Here is a 26,849-nt window from a genome sequence, read left to right on the forward strand (position 1 = left end):
GGGGGGTAAATGCCCAGTGGTACAATTACTGATTATAGGGTAGTTTTCATATTAACTCTTTGAGAAGCTCTTGGCAGAAATGCAAACTGGTGCAGCCACTGTGGAAAACAGTAGAATTAAGGGTTGTATTTGTATTAATTAATTAGGGTAAACTAAAATGAGTTCACCTTCATAACAGGCAACATTTTTTTTTTTTTTCTCAACATGATTGAGTACATCCCATGTAATGAATCTGCACATGTGTTTTCTTTTATTCCATTTCTTATTGTCAGAAATGCTTGACTTTCACAAGCAGCTGTTTTACTTTCTGGGTCGATTCCCACCTGAATGGTTCAGTGGAACACCCAAATATTTGCCTCCAACAGGAAGCATCCCAACACTGCTCCAGCCCAAGTCCCCATCTCTTCCAGAACTCCCTTTACACTTTGTCTGCATTGCTTTCTTGGCAATGGGCTCATGGGGTCACGTGGCTAAATGTTCATCTCACAGTAGCAGACTGAGGCTTCGATTTTTAAATTATCTTGCCTAAAATCCCACAGGCTGTTGGTGGCAGAGCTAAGCTGAAAGATACAGGTATATAGATACAGTCTTTCAAGAATGGCCAGCCCAGTGAGCCTTCACTAAATGATGATGGCAATGGTGCTCACTTCAATGAAAATATAATGAGTAATTATTCTATGTGTCATGCACCATGACAAAGTAGACTCCACGCAGACAACTTTTCCAATGAGATCATATATATTTTTGAGATGTAAATATATATGTTTAAGCACATTGCATGCAGGAAGGAAAAGGGGAACTGACATTTTTAACCACCTGTTTTATATCAGACATATGTTAAGAAAGTTATAGGCACCATTTTATTCTTACAATCACCCTGTGAATTAAACATTATTCCCATTTCCAGAAGAAGTGAATGTTTAGCAGTGGTAATGAACTTCCCCTAGGTCATACGCTAGCATATAATGGGACAAACTAAGGTCTGTCATGACCCCAAAACCTCTCTCTCAGATCAGAGCTCCTCCAAGGTATCCCTCAGGTGCTAACTAATAACCTTTCCTCTCAAGAGTCTGACAGAAGTCTTGAGAGAGGAGTTGCTGGTTCTGGAAGGTTCTCATTTTGCTTTTGAAGCCTATTCTACCTCCTGCAGGTTTCTCATACTCCCAGTTGAGGGTATGAATCTGCTGTTGCTTCTGTTGGTCTATAGCAAATGCAGGCTTCCTTGTAACTGGGCTGGTACCCCAAGACTTTAAAATCCTTCTTCTTCTGCAGTGACTTAAAAAGTTCAAACTGGAAGACTTGTGGCTGCATCTGGGGTCTTTCAAAGGCTCTTTGCCTATTAGTGACACCACAGCTCTACACAAATGCTGGGGGGCGGGGAGGGGCTCTGCTTCGTGTTTTCCAGGATGCCTTCAGCAGTGGCCCCTATTGAAGCCCGGCCACTCCTCCTCCTCTGAGCTGAGGAAGTTGGGTGATTATTTCTGTATCCCTGGTTTTTGAGGTAAGAAAATTACTCTCAGTCAGCATAACCCATTACTATTCCCTTATTCAAACCTTCTTCTCCATCATGTCCATTCTGGGTCACATTCTCCCTGGTACATCCCGAGTGCCTCATTTGAGTTCTGCAGTTTATCCATGGGTTTTTCAAAGAACCTAAGACATAAATATTTCTGTCAGAAAAGAGGACATTACTTAATGAGTGAGGTTAATGCATTATGGCAGGATGTTGAGTTGGTATTGCTCTTGAGGACCAGGAACCAGGTCATCTACATTTCTCTCCAAATGTTGCTCTGTAACACGTGACTGATGGGTTAAATCAGAGGCTTCCAATGTAATTATGGAAGGGGACTGGTAGGTGAAAAGAGAAATGGTGAATTCTTACAGAAAGACAGGATTGCCTCAGGAAAGAGGCACTGCCCACTTTGGCATTCAGATTGGAAATACCAGTGGGCATTTGCTTGCTAAGACTTGTGGTCACATTTGGCAGTGTGATGCATGAGACCTCCCACTGCAGTAATGGGAAGAATATTGCAGCATGCTTGGTCTCCTGTAGCTGATAGTGGGGCAAGAGGAAACCAGGGCAAGGATGGTAACGGGAGAGATACAGTAGTCACGTTGAAACCGGGGATGGCTCTATTTGCTTTACTTCTACAATAGAGATTGACCCAAGAAGAGTATCACAAACAGCAGAGCCAAGTCAGAAAGCATCAGAAAAAAATACCCAATTTGTTTATTTGCCAATAGTGATTCACTGAGTCTTCAGGTTCCCTAGAAGGGACTTGGGCTTACTTGTAGGGTTGAGGGAATTCAAGCAGTGGGGGGTAGGGGGGGCTTCAAGTCCTACCACTGTCAACTGAGCAAGGGCTCACTCTTGTGCTCCTGGTCTCTAGGGGAGACTGAGAGGTTGATCATGAGACATCATGAAACAGGGAAGTATTCACCTAAAGCCCCCCTTTATGAGCTGGATATAGTCAGGCCCACCCAGTCATAAGGTCGGGTGGGCACATCAGTGATCCACCATTCTATGTAGATGGTACAACTGGATCAAGATTAAGCAGGTCCAGAGGGCAAAAGGAAATTCCTGGAGAGGTGGCTCAGGTCCCAATCACTTGTTCTATTTTTATGAACACTTATTCCTTAAGTTCACATCTATGGCTTCATTCATGGGTGGTTCCTAGCAACTAACTGACAGAGGAGAGGGAAGTATTCTGGCCTGGTTCATGGATGGGTCAGCACTATATGTTCCTGTCATTTGAAAATGGGTGAGAGGCCCTGAAAAAGAACAGTGAGGAGGCCAGGAAACATGCAGCACATCAAATGGGCATGAGGAAAATGAGGTTCAAGTTACAGGACTGTATGGAATCCCAGTCAAGGAGACTGGTTTGGTTGGTTGATCAGAGGCCACAAAGGAGCATGATTTGTCTAACAGAGTCAAGGACATTTGAGAAAGAGGCAGGTGACGAGACTGTCTGTAGGCAGAGTGTTTGCTCTTTTTTTGTCCACCAGGCTTCACACACCACAACACTCAAACAACAGGCAGCCAAGACCCTTCCAGGATGTTTGCTGTCTTCTGTCCTCAGATAACTCGGTGCCTGGTGCCTCCAGAGTGAGTCTTAGGACTGTTATGCATGGACCCAGCAACATAGGCTCCCTCTTACCAAGACCAACCTGGGTTTTCTTGCTGACAAATGTCACCTGTCAACTGCAAAGACCAATGCTGAACTCATGCTATGGCATAGTTCCAAGTAGAGATCATGAGCTACTGGTGGGAGCTTGCTTCCATCAAAGTCCTCATACTCTGCAGAGTATTGATTTGTCATTCTTGGAACTCACAGGTGTTTACCTTTCTTGCCTCTGTGTCTCAGGTTTAGAGAAGCCTGCATAATTTGGCTCCATCCATGAGACCCATCTAATGCCATGGAGGTGCCCTAATGGGCATGAGATCATTGTAACCATTGGCCCTAATATCTTCTTCTTTGCCCAGATTGGGCCAGACTAAAGAGACAAGGGAATGACTTACTAGTACTCTCCTAGTACCCACTTGGAGAAGGCACCCAGCCTCTTACCTTGCTCTCTTCCTAGGATCCAGAGTAAGGACAAAAGCTGTCTGAGACTAATGACCATTCCTTCATAGCGACACCAATCTGTGTGTTGGCGTGATTTGCTCTATCCATTCCAGGCAGTCTGTGGAAAAGGGCTGATAAAAAGGCATTTGGAATGATCCAGGGTGAGGGTTTGATACTCATTTGCAGTAGCAACTATGCCCTTGGCTACGGAAACCTGAGAGAGTTTATCATTTTTTTCTCTTTTTCACACACACATGTGTGTAGTCTATACAAATAGCACTGCTATTGTGAAAGATGATGTGCCAATGGCCATAACTTTGATAAATTGTGAAGTGTCTCTCACACTCCTCCTCAGTTCCTGTACATCCCCACCTGTCTCTCTGTTCTTACCAGCCCACACACTTGTTCCTACGGAAATACTCAGCAAGGGGGATGACTTAACTTATCTGGACAGGCATGTATCTGCAGGTGGAAAATTAGGTGCTGGTACTTTGTCCTGATGCACAGCAGTAAAAGCTGGAGGCTGTGTGTGGTGTCATAGAAAGGAAGAGGAAGACATGTGCCATCATGGAGGACCTCCCCTCTGGAAATGAAGAAGCTTATCCTGTGGCCATGGAAAGGCTCCTCAGCCCTTCCGGACATCTATTTCCTAAACTGTATAGCACAAGGTTCAGCTGGCATGATCTCTAATGTCCCTTTGAGACCTCACTTCCTTTGACCCTGGGGTAACAAAGCATGCCTTTCACCTCCTCCCCAGACTCCAGGTTTGTATTCATCACTTGCTGTATAAAAAGAATTTGACACTTTCCAGTGGATACGGTACAGTCTGGGAGCCATACAAAAAGAGGTAGTGAGGACATTTACACTGAAATGCCATATCCATTATTTTATTTACTCCACACATCAGCTTGTAAGGTAGGCAGCTGCCCTCAGGCTCCAGATACGGCTGGTGTCACCAGCTTGGGGCAAAAACATTGATGTTTCTTAAATTCGTTGAGTTACTGCTCTAGGATCTATTTACCCTGATTTGCAGGAAAATTGGTGTCTTCCTCTTGAGACACTTTCTGTGCCCTCATTTGCTAAACATTCTAAAATTCACAAAGCACATTTCATTTTGTCTTCACCGCATCCCTGTTGATGAGATGCCCAAGGAAGAAGTCTTTAATTTTTTTTCTTTCATTGGAATATAGACATTTTGGGGTCACAGATAACATTTGCTTCCTGCAGTTGGGAAACATCAATTATCTTTTGGAGAATTAGTGCTGATTCCTTTTACATATCAGTAAAACCAACCATCTATTAGTCTGGTGAACTGGGCATTTGGAATTCTGATATAATTTGACTGTACTTTTCTCCTGTCCTGGCCCTTGAAGGGGTACTCTTTCTAAATCTGGATTTCTACCGAACTCAGTGCTCTCAACAAGTGTTAATTAAGATTGAACAATTCACTCTACAAGAAATGCCAGCAAGAGCAACAATCCTGTCCCAGGCACTCAGGCTATGGGTGGAAAATAGAAGGGTGTTTCCTGCAGAAAAAATGGATCTTCTTGCTATTTCTAATTTTGTCAAAAAGAAGCCAGTGTGTGCAGGATGTGGACAGGGAGTGAGAAGGAACCTTCTTTCTGTGCTCCAAGGAATGATCACCTGGTTTCCGAAGGAGTGCATGGCCGGAGATGTCTTATCAGTGAAGGCTGGATGACTCCTCCACTAGGAAGCCTGCCAAGTATGAAATGAAATCCAGAGGTCCTGTCAGCAGTTTGTGAGGTCTATGGATGACCATGGGAGCCATCTTAGCCATTCCTTGCTTTATTCTTCTTTGTTCCTCAAGCATGGAGTAAGGCTTGCTGTACCCCATGCAATACTGAGATATTTGGGACAGAAGTTTAGGGAGATATTTTGTTTAAGATTAGAGCAAACCATGACACTCTATGTTAAAGAAATTTTGGGGCAATGACAACTTGGAGTATGGATAGCTAGAGGACAAAAAGATCTGTAATGAGAGGGGGTTAGTAGAACTTATAAACAGTGTTTGGAGAGTAAGGGAAATTTGGGGAGAGGGAAACCCCAGGAGAAAGAGTGGATGCTTTGTTGATCTACAGTCATGGAGGTGGGAGTTCTTCTAATTTGAATATTAAAGGAAATATGTCTTTAATCTCTTCCCCGAGATTGTGAAGCAGAATGAAGCAATAATATTTTTGAATTAGGAATAATAACAATGTTTATTATATGCCATTTATTTTGTTTTACATTTATTTGCTCATTTAATCATCATTATGGTCCTATGGGGAAACTGAGGCACCAAAAAATCAAATGACTTGTTGGGAGTTGCAGGTGCTCAAGGTGGGTATCAATCCCATATGTCACTGTATTCTCCTTTTACAGATGAGAGATCTGGGTCCCCAGTCTGTTTGTGGGTGGGAGCTAGGATCCATTGGCTGGTGATGCCTTCAGATCTGTGCCTTTGTTTTTGCATTGGCTGGCAAAAGTGAGTGGAACACTGGGCTTCTAGTGCCATCCTATGTCTGCTTCATTTTTAGTTTTCTGTCTTCTCTATACATGCTAGTCCCTGTGACCTCCTCAACCCACAGGATTCAACCCACACACAAGCATGCACATGTGCATCTCTCATAACACACACACTCATATGTTCATGCACATGCACACATGTGCCCACAATACACATACATGCACACACATAGACATGCACATGTGCACACACTTACCCACACACAAACATGGAGACCTGCAAGGCATGCCAATACACACAAGACGTGCATGCACACACGTGTGCCCCCACACATGCACACACACACATGCAGTACACACACATGACCATACATGTGCATGCACATGCATCCTGAAACATAGATGTGTGCACATGCACCCATGCACACTCACGCCTCCACACACAGAGGCACATGCATGCATGGACATCTGTACACACATACATATAAACGCACACACAAGCATCTCCTTCATTGCTGAAACACCACTACTCAGCAGTGACAGGAAAGACAGGCTGATTCACATTGTGGCTGATTTTGTTGGTTTTAGAGGATTTTGAAAGGTTTGAAAGGATATTGTTGGTGACAAATAGACATTTTAAAAATGTCAAGTCACTCTCAAAATGGACGCTCCTCCCTTCATAGACTCATGCTGATCACTGAAGTGCTACAACGCCTCCCACAGATAGGCTCCTGGCTCCTGCTCTAGACATTTCAAAAGGCTGAGATGGGCTGACATCTCCCACAGAGACAATACTCTAGTGACAGGGCTCTCACGTAAATTATATAGAATTAGGTGATGGGCAGAGGGGGAGACTTTATTACTCAGAGCTAAAACAATCTACCAAACAAATTGCAGGACCGGTGTGGCATGGGGAAGGGGTGGTTATGGATTTGGAACTCTGTTCTGTGCTGGCTGTGTGGCCTTCATCTCTGACCTTGGGTGTTCTCACCTGAGACATGAGGGGTCACACTCCTACTTTATGTGGATGCTGTGAGGTTTGGCAGCACCAACTGTGGAGTCTTGCCCAGTGCCGAGGATGTCATTGGAGCACAAAATATGGCAGCTTAAGTTACTACTATGTCTGATTTTAAAAATTAAATAAAATGATTAACATGCTTATGGGCAGCTATTTGAGAGTATGCTAGGACTGAGAAAGGTCACTGCTGATCCTTCCCAGATTTCAATCCAATGAACACTTAGTGTGTACTCATGATACCAGTAGACTTTGCCTGAGTTTCACCTTCTAGGCAATGTGGCAGGAGAAATGGACACTTCCATTTTGCAAGATGAGACCCTGAACCTTTGCTTCCATGCTGGTTTGTGGTGGAACATGACTTGATCCTCTAGTCTTCAGAGTCTCTCTGGGTCCTAGGTGGCCAGCAGTCCTTATGGGAACATCAGAGCTTGGTTGGACGGTCACTTATCCCATTGGTTTTAGAGGATGAATGCTGAGGGCATATGAATCACTCAGTTTGAGTTTGGGACAGGGATTCACAGTCTTGTTCACACATAAGGATTTTTTGGGGTATCTTTAAAATCTCCAAAGTCCAGGCACACCCCAGTTCAATTCAGTCTGAATGTCAGAGATGGCACTAGAGTGGCAGGCTTTGTGAAGCTCCTGCCTGTTCCCCAGGCTCCCAAGTCTGACAGCTGTGGGTCTGGGACCTCCCCAGGCTCCATGTGGCTCCATCAAAGCTGAACTGCTGGATCCCAGTGTTTCCTAGCTCGTGTGATCATCAAAATCACCCAAGGTGTTTGTTAAAAACACTGATTTCAGGATCCTCCCCTGCAGATTATAATCCTTTCCTTCTATGGTGGCAGCTAAGACCAAGGTTTTAACGCTTTGAATTAAGATGATTCTTATGTCGTGTCCTGCTGGGAGGCAACTTTGAACTGATGACTTTGACTCCATTTCACAGCAGATGCTATTCTTGGTGACAGTGAATTGTTCTTCCTGACGGTTTACTCAGTGGCTTAAATAATAGGACCATGCATCATCTTTCCAGAAAGGGTCTTGACCATCACCTTTTCCTATACTCTTACTTTATACATGAGGATCCTGAGGCTTGGAGGAAGTGACTTCTCCAAGGTCATATACAAATTACCTCCAGAGGAGTCAGAGAAGCGGGCTTCTGTCTCCCTTTCTGTTCCCCCTCGTCTAGGGCAGGGCTGCCTCTGCAAACCTAAAATCATCAAGCAGCCAGAGCAGCCAGCATTTCCAAGCAGGCAGCTCAAACTACTTTTCCTTTAATATATCCCTATAACAAGGTGGCTGGTGCTAAACAAGGTCCCTTGAGGAGCATAAAGCAACGTTCCCCTCAGGGCCACACCCGCTGGATGGGGCTAATCCATTTTGGTGGACAGCTAGCCTCTGCTCAAGCACCCGGAAACCTTCATCTTCATTATTAACTCATTAATCACCTAACAAGCCGTGTCACCCTGAAGCCCTAAGGAAAGCCAGTTGGGTAGGTAAGGCTGACGTTGGTTCCCGGGTGCTGTAATCAATTCATTTTGGGGCAGTCTCATGGTTAATTACTAGGACTGGGACACAAAGTTTGCCTGCCTTGATACCTCATGAAATCCTTGCAGACGCTTCCCAAAGGAGGAAAGTTTGGGATAATTAGTGCCTTTTGGTGGAGGAGGAAGAAAGAAGGGAAAGTGGCATGGAGTGAAGGTTATGGCAAGATCCCTTGTTTGAATCCAGATAAAGAGTTCACCTGTTAGATCTCATACCTCCAGCTTTGAGACCCTGGAAAAGTCACTTCCCATCTCTGAGCCTCAGCCTCCTCATTTTGGAAAATTGGCCTATATTATATGAACCTCCTAGCAGTAAATTGTGAGGATGAACCAGCCAGTGAGGTGAAAACCCCAAGATCTGTCTTAGACAGACAGGGCTGTCACGGGACAAGACCAAGACAGGTCCACCTCTGGGCAGACTTGTAACTCAGTACCCCCCAAGCTGATAGTCACTGAATACAGGCCTAATCGCTATTATGCAACAGAGATGCAACATAATAACAATTATTAAACAATTATCAGGAAAAGGCTTAATCTTGTATAGAGGAAAGTTGGAGAAAGAGGCTGATTTACAGTGTAAGAGTCCTATTCTTTGGTGGGGCCACTGAAGATTCAGGCCAGCAGACTAGCTCTCTCCCTGCAGAGCAAGTTCTAGAAGGACCCAATTTTATTCTCCGTGGAGGTCTATTTATTCCCTGTCTGTAGTTTAAAGCTCTCTGGGGAAGGTTCACTCTTCATTGGCCCCTACATGTCTTATTGGAATACTTTTCCCAGAGCACTTTGATAAACAACCTTTCCTCTAACTCACATTTCCTGTGATATTTACCACCCCAGTAGATGGCTACCAGGTGCTGACTTGCTGGGTCAGCCCCTAATAAGACACCAATATATCCGGTAAGTATAACCCTGTCCTTCCAGTTGCATTCTATAAATCAAAAAGAGACTCAAGGGGCTCTTCACCACTCCACAAACGTGGCAGGATTCCATTTCACACGTGTGTGCCTACCTTGTCCTCCCCCCAACTCCTCTGATGAAATTTGATTATCCAGCTGGTGATAATGCAGCCCAGACATCTTTTCCTTTGAATCTCTCTCAAACTTTCTTCTCTTCCCTGGAAATTGTTGCCTCCCCCTGGACTCTCTGGTACCTCGTGTGCACTTCCACCACAGTGCCCACCACGTTGGTGACAGGAAGTCCCGAGTTCCCTGCTGTCTTCATCAGCAGCTTCCTGCACGTCTCATCTCTGTGCCATGCAGCCCCTGTACACAGTGTGTCCAAAGTTGTATGCTTTAGTAATGGATAAATATGTGTGCGCCAGTGTTTTTTGTTCTTTGGGTTTTTTTTGTTGTTGTTGTTGTATTATATTCTATATTGTTTAATTGTTCTGGTATGTAGCAATTAGTTAACGTGATTTTTCCCTTTGGAGTAGCCTTTTTTTTCCCCATGTTTTGAGGAATTATACTTTGCGTATTGAAATCAAAGCTTTACAAGGACAGGAAATCAAACTTCTCACAAGCATAACCAGACTAATGTGTGGGTGGCACAGAGTGGTTGATATTCTAATTATAGGAAGCAGAATCTTTTGGCCAGGTAGACCCAGGCATGCATCCTAGACTTCACAATTCCTTCCCCTCCTTCCTGCAGTATCTATTTATTACCATTGAAAAAAAGTAAAATATTCTGTTTTTGAATGGGGGAAGAAAGAGAATTTTGGGTTGGGAAGAAAAAGGCAAAGGCAGGTCAGGAGGAGAAGAGAGTGGCTCTACATTTGCTTATGAGTCCTCCCACAGTAAATTATAATTGCTTTTCTGTTCTAATTGTTTCTGTTTTAGATTATACACAACGAAATGGTAGCAATTTTCTTACTTACTTATGTATTATCAATGTCTGTAAATGGCATGTATTTAACAAATATTAATTTGTTAAATAAAAAGAAAGATTTTCCTTTTTCCCAGTATTGATTTTTTACATGCTTAATGTCAACGTTATAAGTGATCAGGTTGGGGCAGCAGAGTCCGTAGATCTTTCTAGAGTTGAATGCTGATTTATTTAAGGTTGATTCATGATAATCATCTATGCGCATGAGAAACCTATCAGGAGGAGGGGCAATCAGCATTTGCAGACAAGTGTTCAGAACCATGTACCTCTTCGTATGCTAATTCCATGCTCGGTCACAGTGACCTAGCATTCATTGATTTCGGTCACCAAGCATCCTTGGTTCCAGTGACAGTTACTATTTGTATTCCAGTGATTTGGTTGGGGCTTACATCTCCCCGCTTTGGGGACCAAGCACAGCTGACCATTACTTTTCCTTGGATTTGTCAGACTCAAGGATGGACACATGAGGCAATCAAAGGCAACAGAATTCCAGATATAATTCTGGAAAAGGAACTCACTATCTAACTGCAGTATTTGATTCAAGATGATGCAAAATCCAAAGCTGAGGCAGCCTTCGTGCGTCTAAAGGTGAGATCCTGCCTGGGGAAGAAAGTAACAAAGAGGAAGACAAAGCTGAGGGATGAAGAGAAAGTGACCCAGATTTCTGCCACTTGCAACTGGAAAAGTCCTAAATGAGAGACTCATCAACCTTCTAATTATTATGGTGGCTTTCCCTATGACTCAGCAATGTCTTGGATAAGAGACATAACAATTGGGTTACTGAAGTGAAGTCTGTATCATGAATTAATACATTGTTATTCTGCTAATTTAATCAGCATCAGACTATCACTCATGTTTGAGTGTCTCTGAGTAGGCTGAGATTATTTCTCTTCTGTATCCGCAAGCCCAGAACCTGGACTGCACTAAACTCGTCAAAGTAGTCTTTCTTTTGTGACAATGTCTCCCATCTACAACCACAAAACCTACAAATGTATATATGAACATATGCACCTGTGTGTGTATGTGTGTGTGTGGAGTTGGTCTCCCATGCACTTGAATCATTGCTTTAAACTTCACTTTGCAATAAGCATATTCTATATTTATATGAAAGTTTTATAGACATTATTTGTAAAGCCTGACTTCTAGTGCATAAAGTCTTGTGTTTTGGCCTCTCTGGCTTGGCCCTGGAACTTGCCTCGATGGGCAGCCAAGTGAGTACAGCATCTATGACTCAGACCAATCACTCCCTTGGACCACTCTCAGGGGCTAACAGGTCATCAAGGTGCTCTACTGAACCTGGACAATTTTTACATCTTGTGTAAAAAGGACATGGGTCGCAAATCCTACAGATTAAAGATGCATATTTTCAGGCTCTTTTATACCCAAAGAATCTGTTTCATGTTTATTTCCTTTTGAACTGTCAATGAGCAGCCGTATTTGTAGAAATGTGCTCCATAAGTTGACTTTGCTTGACATTGCAACATTTGTATGAATGATGAAAAAATCACCTGATTTTTCCAGTGAGGGACTTTATAATGCCAAGTTTCCAGATGTATTATTTGCAAACCTGGAGCAGAATGACTGGATTTTTTTTGTCTTTCAACATGACTGTTTGGCACTATAAAAACTGTCCCAGAAGCTCAGAAGTGAGATGATCAGGCTCCCCACTTCTCTTCTTCTTGCTCCAAAAGGCCATGTGGGTGGACTTTTTCCATTATTTAAATTTCTTCATTGACTCCAACTGAGCCCAGAAACTGTCAAGCTAAAATACTAGGAGCAAAACCGGTCTCACACTTTCCTTTAGTTTAATGGAAAATTTCAGAACTTGAAGATTTGTAACTATTTGTAGAGTAGGTGAAGATTTATAACCAACCCAGAAAGTTCAAATGTGTCCTCTGGTTTGGATTTGCAGTATAGATGTTGCAACTGAGCTGAACTCTTTGAGTCAATTAAAATTCTGTTGTCAACACCTCCACCATTTTTATTTATTTTTATTTTTTAACTTAAATTCAATTAGCCAACATAGGGTACAACATTAGTCTCAGATGTAGTGGGCAACAATTTATCACTGGCACCATTTTAAAAAGTATATATTTGACAACACTTGTGGCCAAACACTGCTAGACTCCTCAAAGATGAGTGAGCCAAGGTCCCTGCTCTCAAAAATCTCATGATACTTAGGCCATACAGAAATTAGTTTCATATGAGGCAGAATGAAATGAGTGTTTAAAAGTGGCATACACCAAGGGTGTGGGAGCTCAGTAGCAGAGCTGTAAATTCTGCCTGGTAAAACCAAAGGAGACTTCTCAAGAAAGTGGCACCTGCATGCGTGTATGTGTGTATTCTAAGTCTTAAAAGTTTTCAGATAATAGGGAGAGTAAGGAGAACTCAGACTGTAAGGAATGCCATGAATAAGTTTGGGGAAATAACACAGGTTTTGGATATAAAAATGAGACTGTGAATTTTGGAACACTGAAAATATATTTAAAAAAATGAAACAATATGTTCATCATTACTAGCCATCAGAGAAATTCAAATTAAAACCGCATTGAGATACCACCTTACATCAGTTAGAATGGCCAAAATTAGCAAGACAGGAAACAACGTGTGTTGGAGAGGATGTGGAGAAAGGGGAACCCTCTTACACTGTTGGTGGGAATGCAAGTTGGTGTAGCCACTTTGGAGAACAGTGTGGAGATTCCTTAAGAAATTAAAAATAGAACTTCCCTATGACCCTGCAATTGCACTCCTGGGTATTTACCCCAAAGATACAGATGTAGTGAAAAGAAGAGCCATCTCTACCCCAATGTTTATAGCAGCAATGGCCACAGTCGCCAAACTATGGAAAGAACCAAGATGCCCTTCAACAGACAAACGAACAAGGAAAATGTGGTCCATATACACTATGGAGTACTATGCCTCCATCAGAAAGGATGAATACCCAACTTTTATAGCAACATGGATGGGACTGGAAGAGATTATGCTGAGTGAAATAAGTCAAGCAGAGAGAGTCAACTATCATATGGTTTCAGTTATTTGTGGAGCATAACAAATAGCATGGAGGACATGGGGGGATAGAGAGGAGAAGGGAGTTGAGGGAAACTGGAGGGCATTGACACGAGAGAGTGTGGACTCTGAAAAACAATAATAAACCCAGGTGATCCTAAAGTCCCCGTCCAGCCAGAATAGCTTAGAGCATTCCCTCTCCTCAGTCAGGGTATGTGTGAATTTGGGGAGATATGTAGGCAGAAGAAGGAGGCACTGTGGACCTTCCTTAAGGCTCCAGCCCCATCTCCATCCTAACCTACTGCACATATGCATATGCCTGTAGACATCCATGAATTCCACAACATTAAAGCACGTGGGCTTCCCTGACATTTCCTCCATGCCTTCAAGTGTTGCACAGTCCATTCCTCCCTGCTTGGATGGCTCCTTCTTCTTCTGCTCCTACCTGATGGATTCATTCCTATCATTCAAGATCAAGTTCTGGGAACTCATATTTCTACAACTGGCTTTACTTTCCTCTTCTTCTGTATTCCCATTAATCTATTTATACTAGGAAACTTCTGTCAAGAAACCTGACTCAAACTTGCATAGTCAGGAGATGGAAATTATTGGCCCATATAAATAGGAAAGGGAGATGATGGAGTTTACTCTAAGGTTTAAATGTTGCAGTTAGGGAATTTGTGGCCTTTCTCTCTATCCCTCTTACCTTCACTTCAATCTCAGCTGCTTTTTGGGTGTGGACGTAAGTTGGCCCTCAGCAATACTGAGTCTTCATTGTCCTCACAAGTCTTGATCCCAAAGAAGAGAGACCCTCCCTCTTTCAGTGTCTCCAGTGCTAAATCTCATGGCGGGGACTTGGTTGTGTCTGGGAGATTGATACACCCAGATTTAAATAACTATATGGTCAGGAGATCAGATTTGCTTGCTCATCTCCACCCAAAGCATACAGAATGTGTTTCCCACAGGAAAGACAGCTTCTGGTATCAGGAAAAAGATTAAAGGCAGACTGGATAAGCAAAAACAAAGCAACAGGTAAGACCCTCAGATTACTACTCTATTTTCTAATGTTTGTTGTGTCAACTCAGTGGTCTCTCCTCTACTAGGCTGCAATCCTGATGGCCACGTGGGAGCCTGCCCTGCCCTGTAGGAGGACTAGGTACTCATGAGTGGCAGCTTGGGGAAGGTTGGTGAATGAGTGAGTCTGTGAATGGGAGAATAAACGAATGCACGTTCTGTGAGACAGATAGATCAAGTAATATCATTTCTGTCCCATTGTTTGTGTCTATTATCTCTAGCCTGGACTACTTTAATAGCATTTTAATTAATGTTCACACCACCAGATTTGGCCTCCTCTAATCCATTCTTTACATAACAACCAAATTGGTATTTTATAGAATGTAAATATGATCATTTTATTCCTCTGTGTAAAGCCCTTCCCTGCATTTGGGATATTGAACAAACATTACTGCAGGGCTTCTACAAACCTTTAGGATCTGGCTCTTGTCTGCTTGTCCAGGTTCGTGTCTTCTATTCTCAATACTGCTGACACCAGCAGCCAACTGTCCCCTATATGCCCGACCCCAAATGCATGTGTACTTTGTACTTCAGTTGTTTGGAATTGCTTTTAATTCTTCAAAGGCATCAAGTTCTCTCCCGTTTTCAGGTCTTTGTTCCATCCCCCGGGGGTGCTTTTCCTCTCCCCTCCCTTTTCACCTGGCTAATTTCCACTCATGCTTCAGAACCCAGCTGATTCATCCCTAATAAATAAGGGTTTCTTGAACTTGTAACTGCTGCCCTTAAAAGCACTCCCGCGGAACCCCTCCCCTCATAGAGACACTGATCCTACTCTGCAGTAACTGCTTATTTCATTGCATCACTGCTGGCTGGACTGTATGTGCTGGAGATATGGATAGATCTGTTTTATCCACTGGTAGGTCTCCGCCACCTGGTATGAATGAATGAATGAATGAATGAATTTATTGAGTCTCGGCAGTGTGCTAGGCATTTGGTGTAAGCTGAAGTTACGAATAATCCTAGCATAGCTCCTCCCTTGAAGGGGCTCTGCGTCTTTATGCAGAACAGCTGTAGTTCAGAGAGGTTATAAGCAGCAGAGCTTTGTGTGGAACCCAGTCCTGACTCCAGATTTGAGCTCTTCATTCCACTTCAGTGTCCCCTGTGTTGATACTCAGCTTGGATCCATTTAGAAAGAGTAGCTTGTGGTTGGGCCTGGCTAGGTTTGGTTTGGATGGTGAGGGAGTCTGGGGCTCTCATGTCAGAGGCAAAGCTCTGTGAAATGATGTTTAGGTCAAGAGCCATGTTCCAAATCATTGTTTTCTGGATCATCTGGAGAGAGGATCTGTTGATGGTCTTTGACTTTAAAAATAAGTCACGACTAATATTTTATTCCTGTTTATGTATTTTTTTTTCAGTTTTTAAAATTTTTTATTTATTTTCAGCATAACAGTATTCATTATTTTTTCACCACACCCAGTGCTCCATGCAATCTGTGCCCTCTATAATACCCACCACCTGGTACCCCAACCTCCCACCCCCCGCCCCTTCAAAACCCTCAGATCATTTTTCAGAGTCCATAGTCTCTCATGATTCACCTCCCCTTCTAATTATGTATTAAAACATGGAATTAAAAATACCTTACTGAATAATGTGTGTTTAGCTGTTGATTTGGTGGTTGTTCTTTAACAGGCTCTGTGGGTGATGGTGAGGACTCTAGTCTTTGCAGGAAGCAGTTAGGGGACCTGAATTCTAGTCTCAGCCTGACCAGCAGCACTTGTGTGATGACTTTTGAGAAAGGACATCCCTCCCTAGCCCCTCAAGAATCAGTCTTCATTGATCTAAAACTGCTATGGAAATGTCATAGTCGTTGCCAGTGTTTGGCGTACTAGAACCCAACTCTGCCCTGTGAGATATAAAAGAGAGTGTGGGAGGGGCTTCGTTTCCAAATAAAAGTCCGAACTATGAGAGACTGTGGACTCTGAGGCACTAACTGAGGGTTTTGGAGGGGAAGGGGGTGGGGGGTTCCGTGAGCCTGGTGGTGGGTATTAAGGAGGGCACGTATTGCATGGAGCACTGGGTGTGGAGCATAAACAATGAATTCTGGTACACTGAAAATAAATTTAAAAAAATCATAGTCTAAAGAGAGAAAACATTTAGCCCCTCCTCCCCTTCACCTGAGACAGATATTATTGAAAAGACTTGTCTGAAGCTCAAGTTTTTCTGTGACTCTAAGACAATGAACAAAGGAAAAGGAAAGGCTGAGGCTCTGAGGTTAGTTGACCAGGAGGATTAGAAGGAAACTGAGTGTTTGCTGGCCTACTTACACCCCAGAACAAAAACTCTGGTCTTTGGGTTCCATGAGGTAATATGATGTCTTTATCGCTCAGAGCCTCCTTTTGTTGGGTTTTCCACTACCTGCAGACAAAGCATCCCTAATGGATACATATGGAATCCATTATGGTACAGCTGGTGCATTGTACCAAAGGCAAAAACAAACAGACCCAAATGATCTTCTGACTGGAGTGGGTCGATGATCATTCTAGGCTTGTCTTGATTTGTCCATCTGTCAAATGGGGAAAACATTATTATTATTTTTTAAAGATTTTGTTTATTTATTTGACAGACAGAGAACACAAGTAGGCAGAGAGGCAGGCAGAGAAAGAGAGAGAGAGAGAGAAAGAGAGAGAAGCAGGCTCTGCACTGAGCAGAGAGCCCGATGTGTGGCTCGATCCCAGGACCCTGGAATCATGACCTGAGCCTAAGGCAGAGGCTTTAACCCACTGAGCCACCCAGGCGCCCCTGGGGAAAACATTATTAACCTGGATAAATGCTGGTGAGGAAATTCACGATGATGTTAACTTCTCAGACACAAGCGTGGTCTTTAGATCTCTGTACTTGATCTATGATCTGTTTCATGAAGATCTTCCTTGAAATTCATCCTGACAGATATATGTCAAGCAGGGAAAATCGCAAGGCCCTCCCAGGGTTTGTATACCAGATCTTCTTCTGAACAGGTGTGGCCTTAACATTGTTACTTCAGTGTGTCCCCATCAAGTAACTACTAGTTTGGGAAACATCACATCACACTTGGAGGGGTAATGTGTTATTCTCTCGATGTAAGTGTCTTGTTCGGGAGGAGTGCTGCATTGGTAGTGATAACACCCTTCCTCTTGATTCATCTTCAAGAGTTGATTTGGTTTCTTCTGTCATCCTGGCCTGTCACATCCAGTCTGTTGCAGAACTGCCCATTCTTTCTGTGTTTGTTCTCAGAAGGGAGTTTGGCTGCAGCCCTGAGAATCTGGAGGGCAGTCATGCCAGGGGAGGCTGGCAATGTGTACCTGACACTGGAGGGTGATGGGACTTCAAGGCAAGCTAAAGCCTTGTGGATTTATGCTGTGGGCACAGCAGAGCTGGGAAGGAGACCCTAGCAGCAGAAAGAACACAGAAAGCCTGGACATAAGAAAGCAAACTTGAGGACCCTGGTGCACCTACTCTCTCCTTACTTTACAGACCCCACTTGTTGGTACGCTGAGTCACATACAGCTTTTTGTGGTTAGGGAGCGGACCACAGGGCTTAAAGTCTATAGAAAAGTCCTATGTTTCATTTGGGTATTTTGAAAACACAAGAATTTGTGTGCAGTGGGGCAGGGGTAAAAGTAATCAGCCAGTGCAAAATGAGGACTTAAAAAGCTTTCCCTTCTCTAAAATACTTATCCTCCTCATCCCAGGAGATATAAGACCTCTGAGTGTAGACCCATGGAGTTTTATACTGGAGACAACAATTAGTAATCAGAAATCTAGGAACTTGAATCCTATCTATTCACTAAACAATAAAGATATGAAGGATACAAGTGATAATACAGATTGTGCCTTTTTTGTAGAAGAAAATATGGGACCCCAGAATGAGAAGTGACTTGCCCAGGGTTAGACAGAGCCCTGTTATGCTTATTTTCAATGTAAAACAGTGGGAAGGAAAGTTTAAGGCAAAATGCCAGTGGGTGTTGGTTTATTTATTATGAAGCTTTCCCTCTACTCTCTTGCTTACAGCTTTATTGAATCTCTATTATTTGTGGGCACCATAACTGATTCTAGGGTTATAGAAACCTAGATGGAAAGAGGCCCCCAGAAACACATTCACAGAACTATCCCTTTATGATTAATGATTTTGTAGTGGTTCCTTGGAATGTGGTGGACGTGTATTCAAATGATGTCAAACTCCCACCTCCCCCTGCAGCTGCCAACGGATGCCAAGAGTCACATGAGAAACAGGGGGCTAGGATTTTGTGAAAAAATCTCCACTTGTGACTTGTTTGGCTTTGGTCCCCTGTAGGAAATTCCAGGGCTGAGGAGCTGGACTGGGTCAAACGGAGCACCTATGAACCCCATGTAGCCCAATCCAGCTTGATGACAAAGAGATCCTCTGTCCCTTAGACCACAGAGCTGTGTGTTGCCCCTATGGCTGTTTCTTGCTAGACATCTCTCAGGTGAGTGAAGCCCCTTTTCCTTCTGGTCCCTTATGCTGCCACAGCCCTCAGTATGGGGAAGGAGAAAAAGATACATTCTAAAGGAACCAAAGACTTTCCAGAAGGAAGACCATACCACCAAGACATGAGAGCCTTTGTGTAACTCCTGCTTCCACTCCAAAAGTCCTTTCTCCTGTCCTACTTTTTTTTTTTTAAGATTTTATTTATTTATTTGACAGAGATCACAAGTAGGCAGAGAGGCAGGCAGAGAGAGAGGAAGGGAAGCAGGCTCCCTGCTGAGCAGAGAGCCCAATGTAGGGCTGGATCCCAGGATCATGGGATCATGACCTGAGCCGAAGGCAGAGGCTTAACCCACTGAGCCACCCAGGCGCCCTCTGTCCCACTTTTAATACCCGGCCAAACACCCTATTCCCCAACTTGGCAGCCTAGTAACATCCTCCGCCTTGTCCATATCCAAACTTCTTTCTCTGACATATATTGCGTAAAGGGTGTTGGATCTTTTCTGGGGACCATTGTCATTAACCATATCAAGGAGACCATTTCTGGTTGTAGAGTCACTTAGACCATCCTGTTAACGGCGCCTGCGGTTGGAGTTTCAGGGGAAGCTCCCCATGATGATTCATTTAGTTGCATTTTCCTATAGGATTTACTTATTTGCTTGCTTCATTCATCCAGCAACAATTGGTTAACTCTTACTATGTGCCAGGCATATTCAAGAAAGACAGCTTCTCCTTTTTGTACCCCTCTTGGAGCACTGAGTGCTAACATGGAGATTGGATTCCAGGGCAGAGGCTCCTGGTAAGTAAGAAAATGTCCATCACTCATTAAGTCAAATATATTATTGGTTGTAATTTGTACCATTCTTTTATGGGCCCCTGAGAAAGAAAGATGATGCCAAGGAAACTCAGACCCCTCCTACCACCTGATGTCCCACAGTATGGTGGTCACAGTCATATTTGCCAGAGGTCTACATCCCATGGGCACCGGGATGACTTTTTCTTTAAATCTGCTTAACTTCTTCTCATTCACTTTTCCTTGCCTTAGGAAGAAATAAGAGAGGGAGACAAACCGTGAGAGATTCTGAACTCCAGGAAATAAACTGAGGGGTACAGTAAGGAGAGGTTTGGGGCATGTAGTAACCAGGTGATGGGTGTAAAGGAGGGTGCATGTTGTGATGAGCCCTGGGTGTTGTATGCAAGTGATGAATCATTGAACACTACATCAAAAACTAATGATGTATATATGTTGGCTAATTGGACATAATAATAAAAAATAATACATAAAAACAGCAACAACAATAAAAATCAATCAATCAATCAGCTTGGCTTTTCTGATGCCACGAGAGCTCTCAGTCCAGACCTTAGCCATAACACTGCGTTGGTGGAGTTGATGACATGGTGGGGATGAGCATTGGCATTTAGTGCCTCAAGCCTAACCCTGTTCCTCAGGGGAACCGAAGCCAAGACTTACCACCAATTAGAATAGAGCAAAGATGTCAAAACATGGAAAAAAAAATCACCTTGGAAACGACGAGTGTGGTAATAGTGGTAGCTATTGGGGCTCAGGAAAAAAATTATCAGGAGAATTTTTTTTTTCTTCTTCTTCTTTTTTTTTTCATTTATTTATTTTCAGCACAACAGTATCATTATTTTTTCACCACACCCAGTGCTCCATGCAATCCGTGCCCTCTATAATACCCACCACCTGGTACCCCGACCTCCCACCCCCCCACCACTTCAAACCCCTCAGATTGTTTTTCAGAGTCCATAGTCTCTCATGATTCACCTCCCCTTCCAATTTCCCCCAACCCCCTTCTCTCTAACTCCCCATGTCCTCCGTGCTTTTTGTTATGCTCCACAAATAAGTGAAACCATATGATAATTGACTCTCTCTGCTTGACTCATTTCACTCAGCATAATCTCTTCCAGTCCCTTCCATGTTGCTACAAAATCAGGAGAATTTTTTTAAAAAGATTTTATTTATTTATTTGGCAGACAGAGATCACAAGTAGGCAGAGAGGCAGGTAGAGAGAGAGGAAAGGAAACAGGCTCCCTGCTGAGCAGAGAGCCTGATGTGGGGCTTGATCCCAGGACCCTGGAATCCTGACCTGAGCTGAAAGCAGAGGCTTTAACCCACTGAGCCACCCAGATGCCCCTATCAAGACAATTTCAAACAAGTTATCTTGAGACCCAAACTGAGAGAAGAGTTTTAAGAAAACACTGGAAGGCTGCAAGACTTATGGGTGTTTGAGGGAGATGCATTAAGGAAGGGGACACAGGCCAGGCAAAGGTGCTGAGAAAAGGTGTGCCTTGCCTATTCCAGGGACAAGGAGGGTCTCAAGGCATCTGGAATGTGACCAAAAAAAGGGTAGAAAAATATAAAATGAAGTTAGACAGGAAACTGGAGTTAGCCTAAAGAGAACTTTTGGTTATTTTAAGTATTTTGGTCTAACTCTGGGTGAGATGGGAAACTCTTTGGAAGTCGGCAGAAGAGAGATATGAACTGACATAGGTTTTAACAAGGTCTACTTGCTGGGTTGAGATTAGCTAAAGGAGGGCAAGAGTGGACACAGAGAGACCAATTAGGAGGTTACTGCAGATCAGGCAAGGGATGATGGTGGCTTGGACCGGAGTGGCACCAGGGGAGGTGGTGAGAGGCAGTCAGAGTACTGATAATATGTTCAGGATAGAGCTGGAAGTGTTTCTCACAGACTGTATGTGGGGAATGAAAGAAAGAGGAGTCGAGGATGACTCCAAAGTCTCTCTCTCTCTTTTTTTTTTTTTTGTTATATTTCTGTATTCCCTTCAATTTGGGTCACATGAACTTCCTTCTCCATACATACCCACATGGGTTTCCAGAACATTCTGTAGTTCTCTGGTACAGAGCTTCTCTGTGTCTCTATTTCCTTATCTATTGAATAGAGATAATACTAGTGATGCAGACTTCATGCAATTTTTGTGAGAATTAAGATAGACAATATCTACAAGGTAGATCTTCTATGTCAGGCAGTTTACAATGTAGGCCTCAGAGTTGTTTCAATAAATGTTAGCTATTATTTTTATTATTATTTCTATGTACAAAATTGTTTGTATTTCATGTGTCTGGATGCCGAGTGTGGGAGAGGTGGATTCTCAGCCATCTGCTCCTGCCAGGCTGCCTGCTCCCTCCACCACTTCCAGGCAAGCCCACTTGGCAAGGGACAAGGAAAGATAGGACTGGTGAGAACCCAAGACATACACTGAGTGACCTTGGATCAGGAGAAGAGCTCTCCTGCCATATAGGTTGGAGCCCTAGTGTCCCTCTTTCTTGCTTTTCCTCTGTCTTGTGCCCTCAAGGAAAGTAAGCAGAGGCAGGCAGAGCCTGTTTCCTCAGGCCAGGTATGGCAGACATGTTCTCTCTTCCTGGTCCCTTGGAAATGAAGGAAAGGGAGGCATTCAGAACCATTGTTACCCAGCATCTATCTTTGGCTGTCACAGTTTTGAAAATTGTCTGAAGGTTGCAGCCTATTCACATTCTAGTAGGAGGTCATGTTGATCTTCCCAAACAGCCCCCTTTCTACATACCTCAGGCGTCTGCCATTCCTCTCTATTCCTTCCCACTGTCTTGCTTAAAAGCTCATCTCATTCTTCTGTGTCCCTCAGGAAAACTCAAAATAAACCAGAGTACTTTCTCCATGACACACAGAGAAGGTAAACAGGGGCTTCTTTGTCAAGCACAGAATTACGCCCTTTGGTTGTGTTCTTCCCATCCCTACACTCTCTCCTCCTCCATCCTTTGTTTTACGCCTTTAAGGGATTGGATTTTTATCCTACAGAAAAAAAGCAGCTTCCCTCCGAGCTTCAGATGAGTTTAGCCAGATTTCACTTCTTAAATGGAAAGATGGTGGAGACAGGAGGGTTTGGATAGATCTTAGCAGATCAATAGGCAAAGGGACAAATGACAAAGAAGGAGTTTGGAAGCCAAGTGGCTCCACACTCGGGTATGGGGTTATATTGATGGCCCCAGCTCCACAGAGACCATAAGTCTGGGAAGGCAGGCTCACTGCCTGACTGGCAGTCATGTCAGGGAAAGCTAGTGAAGTCTGAGTAAGCTGGTCATGGCATGTGGGGGTCATTTTATTCAAGAATGCAGTATTTAAATGGGTCTGTATTGTGTAGAGAGGGAGTTCACTTGATGAATAAGACACAGTTCCTCAGCCTTTCTCCAGAAATAATTTGCCACATAGGGGAGGAGATAAGGTGCATCTTTGACAGGTTCACCCTGAGTATTCCTCTGATCTCACCTAGATGATCTCTCCTGTTGCTCTAGGTGCAGTCCAGCAGAAGCATTGTCCTAGGGAGGTGAGCTTGGGACCTAGATTCACATTGGGATATGTCTCAGGTTGTCAAGAATGAACCCCAGCCTGGAGTGAATGCTGGGGATCAGTATGATGGGGAGGAGTAGTCTGAAATTGCCAAAGACCTTTCTGCCCCATGGAGGTCTCACTCTCCCTTGCTTCCCTTTGGTCCCACCCAGCTCACATTCCTCTCTTTCTTTCCTTAGTTTTTTTTCCAGAATGTTCCATTAGCATGGGGGCAGCAGAAGTCCTGAGGGGTAAAGTCCTCCTTATCGTCCTGGGGCTTAGTTTCCTTACAGATAGAATAGGATAGTGGAAGGCTTGGAGTGTGTAAGTATTCAGATCTCTCCCTGACTTGACATCTTGTGAAACAAATCTATCTTTTCCTTTTTCCTGCCTCCAGGCATATTGATGTTCAAACATTTTCTACGTTCTGGCTAAAACTGAGTGGACAGAGATGCCATACTTTTCCTCAGACGCCCATTCTAGACTTGTGTTTATCTTCCTGCTCTGAGAAAATTAAGTAGTTCTTCCCCATGTTTAATTAAGATCTCTCTTGTTGTAGGCAATTTCCTCCTGAGTAGATTTCATGAATGTAGAGAGCAATAACTGAATGCCTTTTTCATACAGAGCATTCGTATGCTCACATATACAAGTTAATCTTCGTTTACAACCCTAAATTTAGCCCCGCTTGGGCCTCATTTCCATGCATTTGCATGTTAATATTCATACTTATGTAGATATATTCCTGGATTCAATGGGAAAGAATATCCCACACAGAAGGTTGAAAATGACAATTTATTCATAGAACTTGATACTAAGATTCAGGAGAACTTCACTGGGAAGGGTTGCCAGATTAAATATCAAGCTGCTTTTCCTGGACTGTGTGAAATGGTTATGAATTATATCTTCTCATTTGTCTTCTGCCAAAAGGGGAGCATAGGTAGAAGTCACATGTGGAAGACGTCCCCTGGCAAGATAGTTCTGAAGAATGACATAAGGTCTCTGAGATGTGACAGGCATCTGGAAGGAAATGGGCCACCTGGGTGCCAGAAATGTCAATCCCTTGCCATGCGGATACCATTCGGAAAATGTATTGTCCCTGGAAGCCACCACTGGTTCTTTCTGATATATGGCCTCTCTCTCCAGGACTTAAGTGAAAAGAAGAAACTAGAGAGGTCTGGTATTAGTATGTTCATAGAACTCATGATCCCTAGGAGTTAGGACCCCAAACTGAGAAGCTAATATTTATTAACTACCTATTATGTGCTCAGTGATCTATTGGTTCTTTATATGGTGACGTGTCACATTTTAAAAATGTCTCTATTAAACAGAAGTGATTACTTCCATTTTTCAGATAAAGATACTAAGGCTCAAGAAAGGATGTGTGACTTGGCCAGGCCAGGTAGATGGCAGAAACAAGTACTGAAATTAGATTTGTCTGATCTCAATGTTCATATTCATTTCTGCTTAATAAGGTTTTACTAGTTTGAAATGAAGTATATCTTGGATGCCTTTGAGGTGAAAAGATTTGAATAACTTCTCTGATTTATTTTCTTCAGCTAAGCCTCATTCAAGATTAATATTCAAACACGTTCTCTGAGCACTGTCCCACGAGGGGAAAAAAAAAAGAAAAAAAAAGAAGTAAGAATTGCATGCTAAGGCTTTATTGGGAAGTGTAATTCCAGGGCAGGGAGAGAAAGGGTAAAGGGAAATGAGACATGGAAGGATAAAAAGCAAATATGAGGGAGTTCATTGGAGCGGGCCACAGGTTCATAGGAAAACACAGCTCATTACTGGTGCAAAGGATATCTTTACACAGGTTGAATGGCAGTATTTCCCTGCAAGGAAATCAATCTGGGAGGGAGAGGAAGACATCTTCTGTCTTACTGGTCCACATTTGCCTTATAGGGTGTTTTGTTAGCTCACCTGTTCTTCAGGCGGTGTCACCTTACCTCTCCAGGTAGCCACTGGAAGAGCCGATCATGTATTATGGTGGAATCTTTCATCTGAAATCAGAAGAAGCAGGAAAAAGAGTCAGATCTTCTGTGGGTACAGTTGGATTGGACTTGGATATGGGAGTTACAGTGGTAGAGTTGACAGAGGATATAGCAGAGCCCAACCCTCGGCCAGGTAAGGATGAAACATCCAATAGTATTATGAGATGAGATGATGGGAACTAGTGCCCAAACCTGGGAGATAGTTGGTGTCACAGAAATCTGAGGAAGTATATAACTGGGGATACATAAATCTACTTCCTGTGTACTCAGATCCACTCACTATTTTAGAGCATCTGGATTTCAGACTGTGATACTACAACAGGATGGATTCATTTCTTCCACTTCTTCAAGGTGGTGGTCAATGGTAATCTCTCAGAAGATTTACATAGAAGTAACCAACCAGTTGCAATTCCTGGTACCATAGCTTATCTCAGAAATATAAGTGATGTTCATAATCTCTTTCCCTATCACTCATTTGAGATTTTCCTTACCCTTATCCTATCCTTCTGCTGTTCAGTGTTACTTGATTAGTGACCCAGATCTTCATTCCAGAGGCAGCTGAGCCTTTAATTCCTATACTTGATAGGTCATAACTACTCCAGTTGACCATTACAAGAGTATCAGAGGAAACCACAGTCAATACTTGGTGTCTAATTAAACTCTTCCCTTCTCTTATTGTGTATCATTCTGAAAGTCAGGGTCAATTACACTCAAAGGTCAACATCTCCTTTCTTTTCTTGCTGGGGGACCCAAAGTGGCCATGTGAGAGTCACAGATTCTTGTTCAGTTTTCTGCTTGGAACTAGGATATTAAACCATATAGAATCCAAGGTGGAAGGAATAAGAAGCAGGCAGGTCACTGGCAGTAACTGTCTCAGGGGCCAGCTCTACTTTCCAACCTCTGGTTCCTATACCCATTTTTTTCTAGCTATTGAGGACACAACTGTCCTGCAAGTTAATGCAGAAGCAGGTAAAATTTTTGTAAAGGACCAGTTAATGAACATGTTTGACTTTGTGGGACCTACCATCTTTGTTGCATCTTTTCATAGTGAAAAGAGTGGGTTGCAGGAATGCCGTGGTGACCATGGCTAGTGTGGGCATGTGGCCTGCAGCAGAGCACTGTTAGTGTGAAAACAGCCATAGACAAAGCACAAAAAAATGAAATTGCTGTGTTTCAATAAAACTTTATTTACACAGTTATATCTGTGTAAATAAATATGACCCATGCTTTGGATCATATTTGACATGCAAAGGATGGCTTGCCAGCACTTAATCTGACACATATATCAAATCCTAGAAACAAGCATTCAAACTCCATAAAGCATTGTCTCCAGGTTGGCATCTTGGCTGTACCTTTGAATGTATAAGCATTGGTTCCTTCGGGCCACGTGTTTTTAGGTTTTTAGGCACACATGGTTAGACTGGGAAGCTTATTGCTTTGGGCCCATTGTTGCCTCTTCATACTGAATGGCTCTCTTGTTCTGTAGGATTTTGGTGTGAGATAATATGGATTGTAGGTTTTAGACTGCTCCTGCTGAAGA

The sequence above is a fragment of the Mustela erminea genome, chromosome 16, assembly GCF_009829155.1.
Source record: "Mustela erminea isolate mMusErm1 chromosome 16, mMusErm1.Pri, whole genome shotgun sequence".
NCBI classification, from domain to species: domain Eukaryota; kingdom Metazoa; phylum Chordata; class Mammalia; order Carnivora; family Mustelidae; genus Mustela; species Mustela erminea.